Below are 10,810 nucleotides of genomic sequence, written 5' to 3' on the forward strand. Positions count from 1 at the left end.
TTTATGGTTTTTAATAATAATTGTTAGGAGGGATATATATATATATATATATATGTGGACTTTGAGTGTGGACAAGAGAAGCTGATTTTTTGGAGTTTTTGTAAAGGTATTGCCGGTTGAATGTTTTTATCTTCTATTCGATTTATTTTAATTTGAATAGCACTTAATAATTAATAAATATATTGTTGATAAATGTCAATTTTATATTAAATAATTTATATTAATAACGCAATTAGCAAAAACTTTTTCTTGCTAATTAGCTCGGTAGCGTCAAATTTTAAGTCATTTTCTAGTAGTGATATCCTTTGTACACATAGTAGTATGTGTATATGTATATATATATTAAATGTAGTAGAAGATACAATATGATTTAGAGTAAAATAGAGCTTAATGCAATTTGCTCATTATGATATTGTAAATGAGTAAATTACTCTTATGAGAAAAGATAGCATTTACCTCACTATTTATGATATTTTAAATGAGTAAATTACTCTTATGAGAAAAGATAGCATTTACCTCACTATTTAAGAAGGTAAATGACTTCAGTTACATTTACCTCACTATTTAAGGAGGTAAATTACTTCATTTAAAAAACACAGAGGGATAAATTAGAGGAGTTACATTTACCTCACTATTACAGATGTAAATTACTTCATTTCAAAATTAAATTGCTTCATTTAAAAAACACAGAGTATAAAAAGTATAGGAAGATAAATTACTATTTTTTTTTTCATAAACTGTCATTTGCTCGTTTGCAATTATGATAGGGGGTTGTTTGTATTTTTTTTCAAAAATTCAATCTGAACGTACTGACTTGATTATTACGGAGGAGAAAGGATTGTGTGGAGGGAATATTAGCATTAAAGTTTTATTTATGGATTTTATGTTCCTTGTTGGACTGTTGGTTATGTTGATACTACTTAGGTAGTTAACTGTGACAGTTGTGTGTCTTTAATGATGTTCTTGTTCAATATTCCCTCAAAATTATCAGACTTCTTGTTTTCTGTCTAATTATTTAATCTTTCCCATGGTTCCAACAACTGTGCATGTGGGATTTCTTGTTCAGACATCATGGGATTGGGACATTGTTAGGAGGCCCTAAGACTTGAAATTGTTGCATGTTTATGTGGTGGAGATGGATCCATGTCTGAAATGTATCATGCACGTACAGTTCTAGTTAGTTATTTGCAACTTTCACATGGAAAAGAGCACAAAACTTTAATTCCGCCTCATGTGAAAAGGAATCGGCAGTGGTGGCTGAACAAAAGAAAATCACGTATATATAAATGTAGTTAGGTAAATTACGACATCCACGTCTCATCAAATTTGACATAATTATAAAAATCTTTTTATTGTTTAGAAAATTGTATATTGATACTCCTTTGATTTTAACGACCCTACCAACAACTAATCCGGTTCATCAATCTCTTTCAAATTTATTTTTTATGACGAACTGATCAAAATATCCTTATAGACTATGAATTATAAAGTTTTTTTTTCTTAAAATTCTTTAACGGACTAACTGGAAGTTTTTTTTATAATTTTTAAAATATTTTCCATCCACATAGTTCGGTTTTTTAGTTTTACTTTATAAAAGTATAATAACTAAGGAAAAAATTGATAATTCCATGTTCCATCGAGAATATATAATTTCATCAAACATTAAGGGAGTATTTAAAATTTTTTAAAAAATAAGAAATATTTATTATTATACCAAATTTCAAAAGAGCTCGTTATAGTTCACGCCATATTGTATAATGTGAATTGGTTTCCTATATTGAACTTTTAATAATTGAAGAAGGGAGAGAATGATTTCTCTATTTTCTCATTAACATAACTAAATGTTCTAAAATTTGAATTTTTTTAAAAGGTGAGGACTAAAGTGCATTTCATGCTTGTTAGAAAGAGTGGCATTTTAAGGACTACAATTACAAAAACTTACAATTTCAGGGACTCATTATAATATATATGTGTGTGTATTAGTACATTGTTACCACTTGATAAATTGACTTATATGTATTAGTATATTGATAAATCAGTTTAACTGATTTATAACACTAGAAAATAACAACACTATAAAAAAATAGAAGTAAGTGCCAAGATAAATTATGGTAATATGATAATTATGTTTGAATAAAGGCGACATATAAAATACCGTAAAGCTCTTCACATTCTGACTTTACAAAAAATAAAAAAAAACCAAAGTATTGTTCACAAACTCGGTAATAAATTCACAAAAATTGACATCAGTATGAACTGCAGTTCTTAGAATACCACCCCTTAACATAATAGTATAAAATGCATATTTGGTCACCTCTTACGTGGCCAGGGGCTGATTGGATGATTTTCAGAAAAAATTCTAATTTTGTCCATTTCAACAATTTCTGATACTTTATATAATTATCAAAAAAATATTGAATTATAGGTTATAATTTGCGACCCCTGCATCTAGAGTTCTTAAATTGCCACCCCTCTAATATGTTGGACAATAAATGCAATTTAGCTTTATCTAATATTATCATCATGACCAATAAACTTGTTGTTGCCATACTCCTAGTCTAGTAATTATATAGAGTATTAATTACCATCATTTCGAGAAGTACTATGAAATCTGAAATAACACTTTAGACACAACTTGCACTAATACTAAGTGGTTTCAAGATTTATTTTTTCTTTTTTAAATATAAACTACCACTTACAATTATCTCAATGTATGCCACTTCTATTCGTTATGATTGTAAATTTGTTATAAAACTTTTGAAATAGGCTCATTCCAACAAAAACATGAAAGTACAAGTCCGTGAAAGGGATGTTGAAAACAAAGGTGATATCACTACCCCTTAAGAGATTCGAAAAGAATTTTGCCGATAATTTGACCAAAGATCTACCGAAGATGAGTGTACATGAATCATCTAGGGGATAAGCTTATGCCTATATGGATCGTATCTGGAAGTAACTCGACTTTTTTGATTGGAGATTTCATAAAAAATGTTCAATGGGAAGGAACAACTTGTAATGCGTAACTCATAGATAACACTATTTTAAATGAGAGTGTGCAAGAGATACATTATTCCTATTCCTAAGGTGAAGTGCTATTAGGCATGATATTGAGGTTGGGCTTTGATGAGAAAATCTTATTTTTAGCCTGTACCTACTTGAAGTATAATTGAGAAATATTATAAAGTTATATTTATAAAAATATTACGTTTATTACAAAGGGATATAAGATTTGTGAGATAATTTAATTTATGAATGTTAAAAAAAACGAAAACTATAAGAATATGAAGGGTCTAAGTATAAACCTTATGAGTTAAGGAAAGATTTATATATTTATATGTATATATAATTGAGAAAACTTAGGCTATCTAGTTATGTAGAAGGAACGGAACGAAGATTTTGAATTTCGACAGAAATAAAATATTAAGAGATTGATGAAAAACTGTATAAATATTTTAATATTTTATTCAGAAATTACGACATTTACGATGTATTGATTATATGTGCTATAGTTTATTATGGGACGCGAGAATAAAGTAGAGAATTAAACAACTCGTATCAACTAATTAGATCATTATAAGATGGAGATAGGTAGGTAGCATTATCTGTATATGTTCATTTTTCATTTGATATTACTCTTATGTACGCAATTAAGTAGCATTATTATATATAAATGCATCATTCTACCTCTATATGACTTTCATGTTTGAAGTGTATGAGTTGTGCTGGAAATGAATTACTATGTATGATACGGGTGATTTGATGCTTTACCTTGCATGGTTATATCATTGAGGCAAAATGAGAAAGTGTATTACCATACTCCATGGTTGTATGATATTGTTGCCGTATGCTTGTAATGAAGATGTGATGTGTGATTTTACGCGCCTAGTTGCTGACAAGAACAATGATATGTGGAACGAGAGAGTGGTGTAAACTTAATATAATTATGATATGAATATATACTCTTTAATGATCTTGAATAGCCTGTGCCGCAAAATGCATGAAAGAGCTATGATGCGAAATGAAAAGAACTATATATGATGCAAAATAATATTGATGAGCCTATGTGGCATGTCAAGGGGATTCACTTAAATATCATGTAATGAATTGTGAGATTGAGTTGGTAGAGAAAAAATATAATATCACATTTCTGGTAAGCAGACTAGAAAAAGAAGAGTGGGATTAATTGTCACGTTATGAGATGGTTACGTTGTGAAATAAAATGAAAGATGTTAGAATCAAATTGATTATATTTTATATGTGTTGCTTGCTTTTGTTCTTGTTTGAAACTATATTTGATGTACATGTATAGATGACGTCGGTTATTTACTTACTGAGTTGTAAGTTTATTCCTCTACTCATATTTTTCAAGTGTAGATCTTGCTGTGTTTACTCACCGACGGCTGGGTTCAAGTTTTGTATTCCAGTGAGGTCGGATCAGTATGCAATTTTCTCCCGACCCGTCAATAAAATGAGGGTGATACGTAAACTAATTATAATAATTTCATTTTGTGATGCTTAATAGTTCTATATATAATCTTATGGATGAGAAGTTAATTATGCTCGTCGTGTTGATGAGATTATGTATGTATATTCAACGGTGACTGAATTATGCATATTTATATAATGTCTACAGCTGCTGCTGTTACTACTGTTGTTAATGCCGTCTCTTCGGTGTAGCATGAACCAAAGGAGAAAATTTTCCGGGAGTACCTCTATTTATTGTGATTTTAGAGACTTTTTAACATTTGTCTGTCCCAGTTCCTTTTGCAGCAGCAGACGATGCACGAAGGAATCTCCGCAACGTTCCCTTGTTGCTGCAGATCTCTACTGCTGCTGCAGCTGCAGCGTTTCCGTTGCTGCTGGTTTTTGCTCTAGACAACCACCTCCTGCTGTTGCAAGTTCCGCCCTGATGCAGCTAACTCTGCTTGCTGCGGCAGACTCTGCACTGCTGCAACAAACTCTGTTTTTCGGCAGCTATTTCATGCAACTGCTGTTTCTTGCTGCTGTTTTTCTGCTTTTACCGCCGGCGCAATCTCGGCCGCATAACAGTTCGCACCACCTTGGGAGATTCAAACAGGGAGTTTCTCTTGCTATGGCCCCCTAATTATCTGTTTTCCTTTGCCCCAAACAATGTTATCGTTATGCAGATTAATAGACTCTCAGTCATCGTTGTGCAGATCTCTGCTGCTGTTGCCGTTTGCTGCAGCTGTTGTTGTGGCAGCAGTAAGCAGTTACCTCAGTTCAGGGAGTTTTCTAAACCTCTTCTTTCACTCAGTTAGGCTCTTAATTCACTTTGATTTCTGTTGCAGATTCATTGACATAATGGTATCACCTATTTCTGCTTCTGCTGCAGCATCTCCTTTGTCTCACCAGGCTGGAATTTTATGTCAGAAACTTGATGCACATCCTCGGCCATCGACTGCCCCTGATGTACGCTCACTCCTGTGCATTAGAGAGCTCTATTAGCCTCTTTGTTTTCTTAAAAAGCTTAAAGGTTTGCAATCTTGCGCCCTTTCATCTCGCAAACCGGGGAACAGGAACAAATGCACTTGGCTTTCAATTTTTGCCTCATTCATCTCCTCGTCTTTCGGCTTGCACACATTGTGCCTCACTCTCTTCTTTCATAATGCTCACTTTCGTTACACTTGCACAATCACTTTCACCTCACACATATCTCGCTGTTTCTGTACAACCACTAATCCACTAACTTTTTGTCAATATACACTGAGAACTACCGATATCACTCCTTCCTTCTACATACCCTATAGGGACATCTTGGCTCCACATGCTACATACAAATCTCAGAGTATCATGGTAATGTTGGCCCCTAACTTTTCTTGTGTTGGTTTCAAGACATTGAAGTGTCGCAACCCTTATCCAGAATTTCAAAATTTACCTTTGGTCTTGGCCTTTTATTAGAGGAGTTAGAGTTTTGGAACTTCTTTTGCATTTTTGTGGGTTTAAGGTCTATATATTATTGGTTTGGAGCATTGGATGTTGCTGAATGCTGGTTTGATTGATGATGGCTGATTTTGATTTGGAGGAAACAAAAAAAGAAAACAGAAAAGAGAATGCAGAAAAAGAAGAGAGAAAAAACAGAAAAAAGAGGAAAAAACATCTAAGAAAAAAAAAAGGAAGAGATAAGAAGGAAAAGAGGCAAAACAAAAAAAGAAGGAAAAAGCCAAGAGAGTGTTCTGCAATTTCTCCTATTTTGTTTGGCATTACCCTTACATTTGCTGGTTTTTTCAGATTCTTTCAAATTTGGGTGGCACTTGCTAATTTATTTTGTGTGTCAAGTTGTAGTTTGGGCTCCTCCAATTTTATAGACCTGGGTTACTTTTGTTTTTCTAAATTGGGTTGTAAACACTTCTTTTGCTTGGAAACAAGTGCGCTGGGCCGCATTTTATTTTTCAGATTGGACTGGATCACGCTTAGCTTGATGGAGTGTTGGGACCTTTTTTCTGGACTGAGCACAACTGGGGTAGAGGCTACAATGGTTTGGGCTCGCTCATTTATGAGCCAAGGAAGAAGGCCTCACCTTGCTAGGCTCATTCGCAATGGGCTTTCGAAGACATTGGGCTGTAATTTTGCAATGGACTGTGCAGTTGGACCACACCACTTCAGATGGACCCCTCTTTACACTGGGCCATTGCCTGCTGCGCTGGCCTGCTTCTGGACTCTGGCCCAATCCTCAATTGGGCTGCCACCAGCAAAGCATGGAACCACCAACTAGGCCTCCATCCGAGCTGGCGTCTGGGGGCCTGATCCGTTGGCCCTCTTTTGGGCATTTTAGCTTGGATTATTTTACGTGGCTGCTAAGATTTTTGGGCTCTTTTTTTTGCATAGCCCAGAAACTTGTTTTTAGGGTATTTTGTTATTTTGAAGGATTTTACTACATGTAAAAAATATTGTGTACATTCTTAGTGATATCTAGAAGGGACGAGGATGCCGACAATTCTCCTATTAAAAGAAAACCCTAAACCCTAAATCCTGAACCCGAACCCTGAACCCTGAACCCAGAACCCTAAACCCTGAACTCTAAAATCCGAAACCCTAAAACCCTAAACCCTAAACCAGCCCTAAAACCTTAAGCCCTATAACATTGTGTCAGTGAATGTCGCTAACACTACCGGCGATGATGGAAGTATGGGTGAGGAGAATTCGGAAAATAAAATGGCTGAAGGAAATTGGATACAAGTTGGAAATGCTACCATGCTTTTACAAGAGGATTCAGATAAGGGGGAGACTTTGGTTATTGATGCCACGCCTTTGAAGATCTGCGACCCACCTTGCTTGACCAATTGCAACCCTGCAGATTCGGCAGAGCAGCTGCTACAGGAACTGGCCTCTCCGGCCAGACTGTCTAGGAATCAATTTCGCGTAGACGAGATACCGGAGTACCTTGTCAGGAACACGGAGGAGAAAATCCGAGTTATGAAACAGAGGAGTGGCTCGTGCGGTCCAAGAATTAAGACAGATCGAATCAAGAAAAAATGGAAGAAACAAAAAACTTGATTCACAATGTAAAGGAGTAGTACTCCTCCATTTATCTTTTGTTGCGTTTATGTTGCAATTCTGACTGTGCTTTATTTTTAATGAAGATGGGATGGGGACCCCGATAAGCATCCCCCACCTTCGGGTGTTATGACTAAAAAATAAGAAAAAAAAAAAACCTTAAGCCCTAAAACCCTAAACCTTAAACCTAAACCAAAACTTCCTCCCGCCGAGTACCACAACCCACACTCCCTATACAAAATGGTGGAGTAAGACACTGAGAGGGAAAAGCGACCGCTCTGTACGTGTTGTACGAGTCCGCTTCGGGATACGATTTGTTCTAGCACACAGGATTAATGAAATCGGGAAGAATATGGAGGCAGTTCGGAGCTCCGTTGACGACCTTAATCGATTTGGGAAGGTGGTGAAGCTCGCTGCTTTTAGCCCCTACGAGTCTGCGCTTGATGCTCTCAACCAGTGAAACACCGTCTCCGAAGGTCAAATGACTGATGAGCTGAGGACATTTTGGAGCTTACTTTACCAAAGATTAAAGAAGGTAAGAAGCCAAAGTTTAGTTTGAGGGTGGCAGAACCAAAGCTTGGATCGCATATTTATGAAGTAACTAAGATTCCCTGCCAGAGCAATGAGTTTGTTCTTGAGCTTCTTCGAGGTGTGCGATTGCATTTTGATCGGTTCATTGAAAATCTAAAGCCTGGTGATTTGGAGAAGGCACAACTCGGTTTGGGTCACAGTTATAGTAGAGCAAAGGTGAAGTTCAATGTGAACCGTGTAGACAATATGATTATCCAGGCTATATTTCTTCTTGATACCCTTGATAAAGATATCAATTCCTTTGCCATGAGAGTAAGAGAATGGTACTCTTGGCACTTCCCTGAATTAGTGAAGATTGTCAAGGACAATTATCTGTATGCCAAAGTGGGTGTGTGTGTGGGGGGGGGGGTGTGTGTTTGTGTGTGTGTGTGTGTGTGTGTATTTGTCGGTGTGTGTGTGTGTGTGTGTGTGTGTGTGCGGGGTGTGTGTTTGTGTGTGTGTGTGTGGGGTGTGTGTGTGTGTTTGTAGGGTTGTGTGTGTGTGTGTGTGAGGGGTGTGTGTGTGCGAGGTGTGTGTTTGTGTGTGTGTGTGGTGTGTGTGTGGGGTGTGGGGTGTGAGTGTGTGGGTGTGTCACGGTAGAACATGTTTTACTTCCATTTTAAACATAGAAGAAGTGGGGGTGTCACCATAGTTTCACAATATTTTATGCTCATTACGGGTATTATTTGTCTTTGCGGTCTATTTATGTCCTCTATAACATTTTTGTGTGTTTGCATAGATGTGTATTCTCATTTTTGTTTAGAAGGGATATAGTGAGAGAAAATGAGTGGAGTATTGATAAAATGTGATAAATGCCTTATGTGGTTATAATCTCCTAACCAACTTTTGAATTGATTGCCAGCGACCACTATAAAATGTTGTAGTTTTGAACCCTGACTTTGGTGTGTTTAGCCAATTTGATTTTCTTTACTGGAAGAAGACACTAGCTTTAACTTTTTGAAAGAGAGGTAAGTTTGATGAAGTAATCAAAATCCATTACAAGTTATTATGCTAACTTTGTTGAAGGCTGGAGCATCTTGTGTGATTTAGGATTTATGGTTCTTGGGCTTTTGCTGAAATGTTTTTGTAAATACAATGCTAACCCCGTGTGTGTGTGTGTGTGATGTGTGTGTGTGTGTGTGCGTGTGCGTGTGCGGGGTGTGTGTTTGTGTGTGTGTGTGTGAGGGGTGTGTGTGTGTGTGTGTGTGTGTGTTTGTAGGGTTGTGTGGGTGTGTGTGTGAGGGGTGTGTGTGTGTGTGTGAGGTGTGTTTTGTGTGTGTGTGTGGTGTGTGTGTGGGGTGTGGGGTGTGTGTGTGGGTGTGTCACGGTAGAACATGTTTTACTTCCATTTTTACATAGAACAAGTGGGGGTGTCACCATAGTTTCGCAATATTTTATGCTCATTACGGGTATTATTTGACTTTATAGTCTATTTATGTCCTCTATAACATTTTTGTGTGCTTGCATAGATGTGTATTCTCATTTTTGTTTAGAGGGGATATAGTGAGAGAAAATGAGTGGAGTATTGATAAAATCTAATAAATGTCTTATGTGGTTATAATCTCCTAACCAACTCTTGAATTGATTGTCAGCGACCACTATAAAATGTTGTAGTTTTGAACCCTGACTTTGGTGTGTTTAGCAAATTTGATTTTCTTTACTGGAAGAAGACACTAGCTTTAACTTTTTGAAAGAGAGGTAAGTTTGGTTAAGTAGTCAAAATCCATTACAAGTTATTATGCTAACTTTGTTGAAGTCTGGAGCGTCTTGTGTGATTTAGGCTTTCTGATTCTTGGGCTTTTGCTGAAATATTTTTGTAAATACAATGCTAACCCTCTGTGTGTGTGTGATGTGTGTGTGTGTGTGTGTGTGTGTGTGTGGGGTGTGTGTTTGTGTGTGTGTGTGTTTGTAGGGTTGTGTGTGTGTGTGAGGGGTGTGTGTGTGTGTTTGTAGGGTTGTGTGTGTGTGTGAGGGGTGTGTGTGTGTGTGTGTGAGGTGTGTGTTTGTATGTGTGTGTGGTGTGTGTGTGGGGTGTGGGGTGTGTGTGTGTGGGTGTGTCACGGTAGAACATGTTTTACTTCCATTTTAAACATAGAAGAAGTGGGGGTGTCACCATAGTTTCGCAATATTTTATGTTCATTACGGGTATTATTTGTCTTTGCTGTCTATTTATGTCCTCTATAACATTTTTATGTGTTTGCATAGATGTGTATTCTCATTTTTGTTTAGAAGGGATATAGTGAGAGAAAATGAGTGGAGTATTGATAAAATCTGATAAATGCCTTATGTGGTTATAATCTCCTAACCAACTCTTGAATTGATTGCCAGCGACCACTATAAAATGTTGTAGTTTTGAACCCTGACTTTGGTGTGTTTAGCCAATTTGATTTTCTTTACTGGAAGAAGACACTAGCTTTAACTTTTTGAAAGAGAGGTAACTTTCATGAAGTAATCAAAATCCATTATAAGTTATTATGCTAACTTTGTTAAAGGTTGAAGCATCTTGTGTGATTTAGGTTTTTTGGTTCTTGGGCTTTTGCTGAAATGTTTTAGTAAATACAATGCTAACCCTGTGTGTGTGTGTGTGTGATGTGTGGGTGTGTGTGTGTGTTTGTAGGTGTGTGTGTTTGTGTGTGTGTGTGTGTGGGGTGTGTGTGTAGGGTTGTGTGGGTGTGTGAGTGAGGGGTGTGTGTTTGTGTGTGTGTGTGTGTGAGGTGTGTGTTTG

General features: G+C 36.6%; 1 long non-coding RNA gene and 1 pseudogene across 3 annotated transcripts; both read left to right on the forward strand.

Moving 5' to 3' along the window:
* Positions 1-4,133: 4,133 nt before the first annotated feature.
* Positions 4,134-6,946, forward strand: LOC148787915 (uncharacterized). Of its 3 annotated transcripts, none has more exons than XR_016065708.1 (2): positions 4,134-4,337; positions 4,634-6,946. It is a non-coding gene; the product is annotated as an uncharacterized LOC148787915 (long non-coding RNA). The 3 variants fall into 3 exon arrangements; XR_016065709.1 differs by lacking the exon at positions 4,134-4,337 and adding an exon at positions 4,340-4,428; XR_016065707.1 differs by lacking the exon at positions 4,134-4,337 and adding an exon at positions 4,345-4,474.
* Positions 6,947-7,146: 200 nt separating this feature from the next.
* LOC148787916 (nucleolar protein 56 pseudogene) lies at positions 7,147-9,874 on the forward strand (annotated as a pseudogene).
* The last annotated feature ends 936 nt before the right edge of the window (positions 9,875-10,810 follow it).

Source organism: Sesamum indicum, linkage group LG6 (genome assembly GCF_026168435.1).
Source record: "Sesamum indicum cultivar Baizhima isolate 11 linkage group LG6, ASM2616843v1, whole genome shotgun sequence".
Classification (NCBI taxonomy): Eukaryota; Viridiplantae; Streptophyta; class Magnoliopsida; order Lamiales; family Pedaliaceae; genus Sesamum; species Sesamum indicum.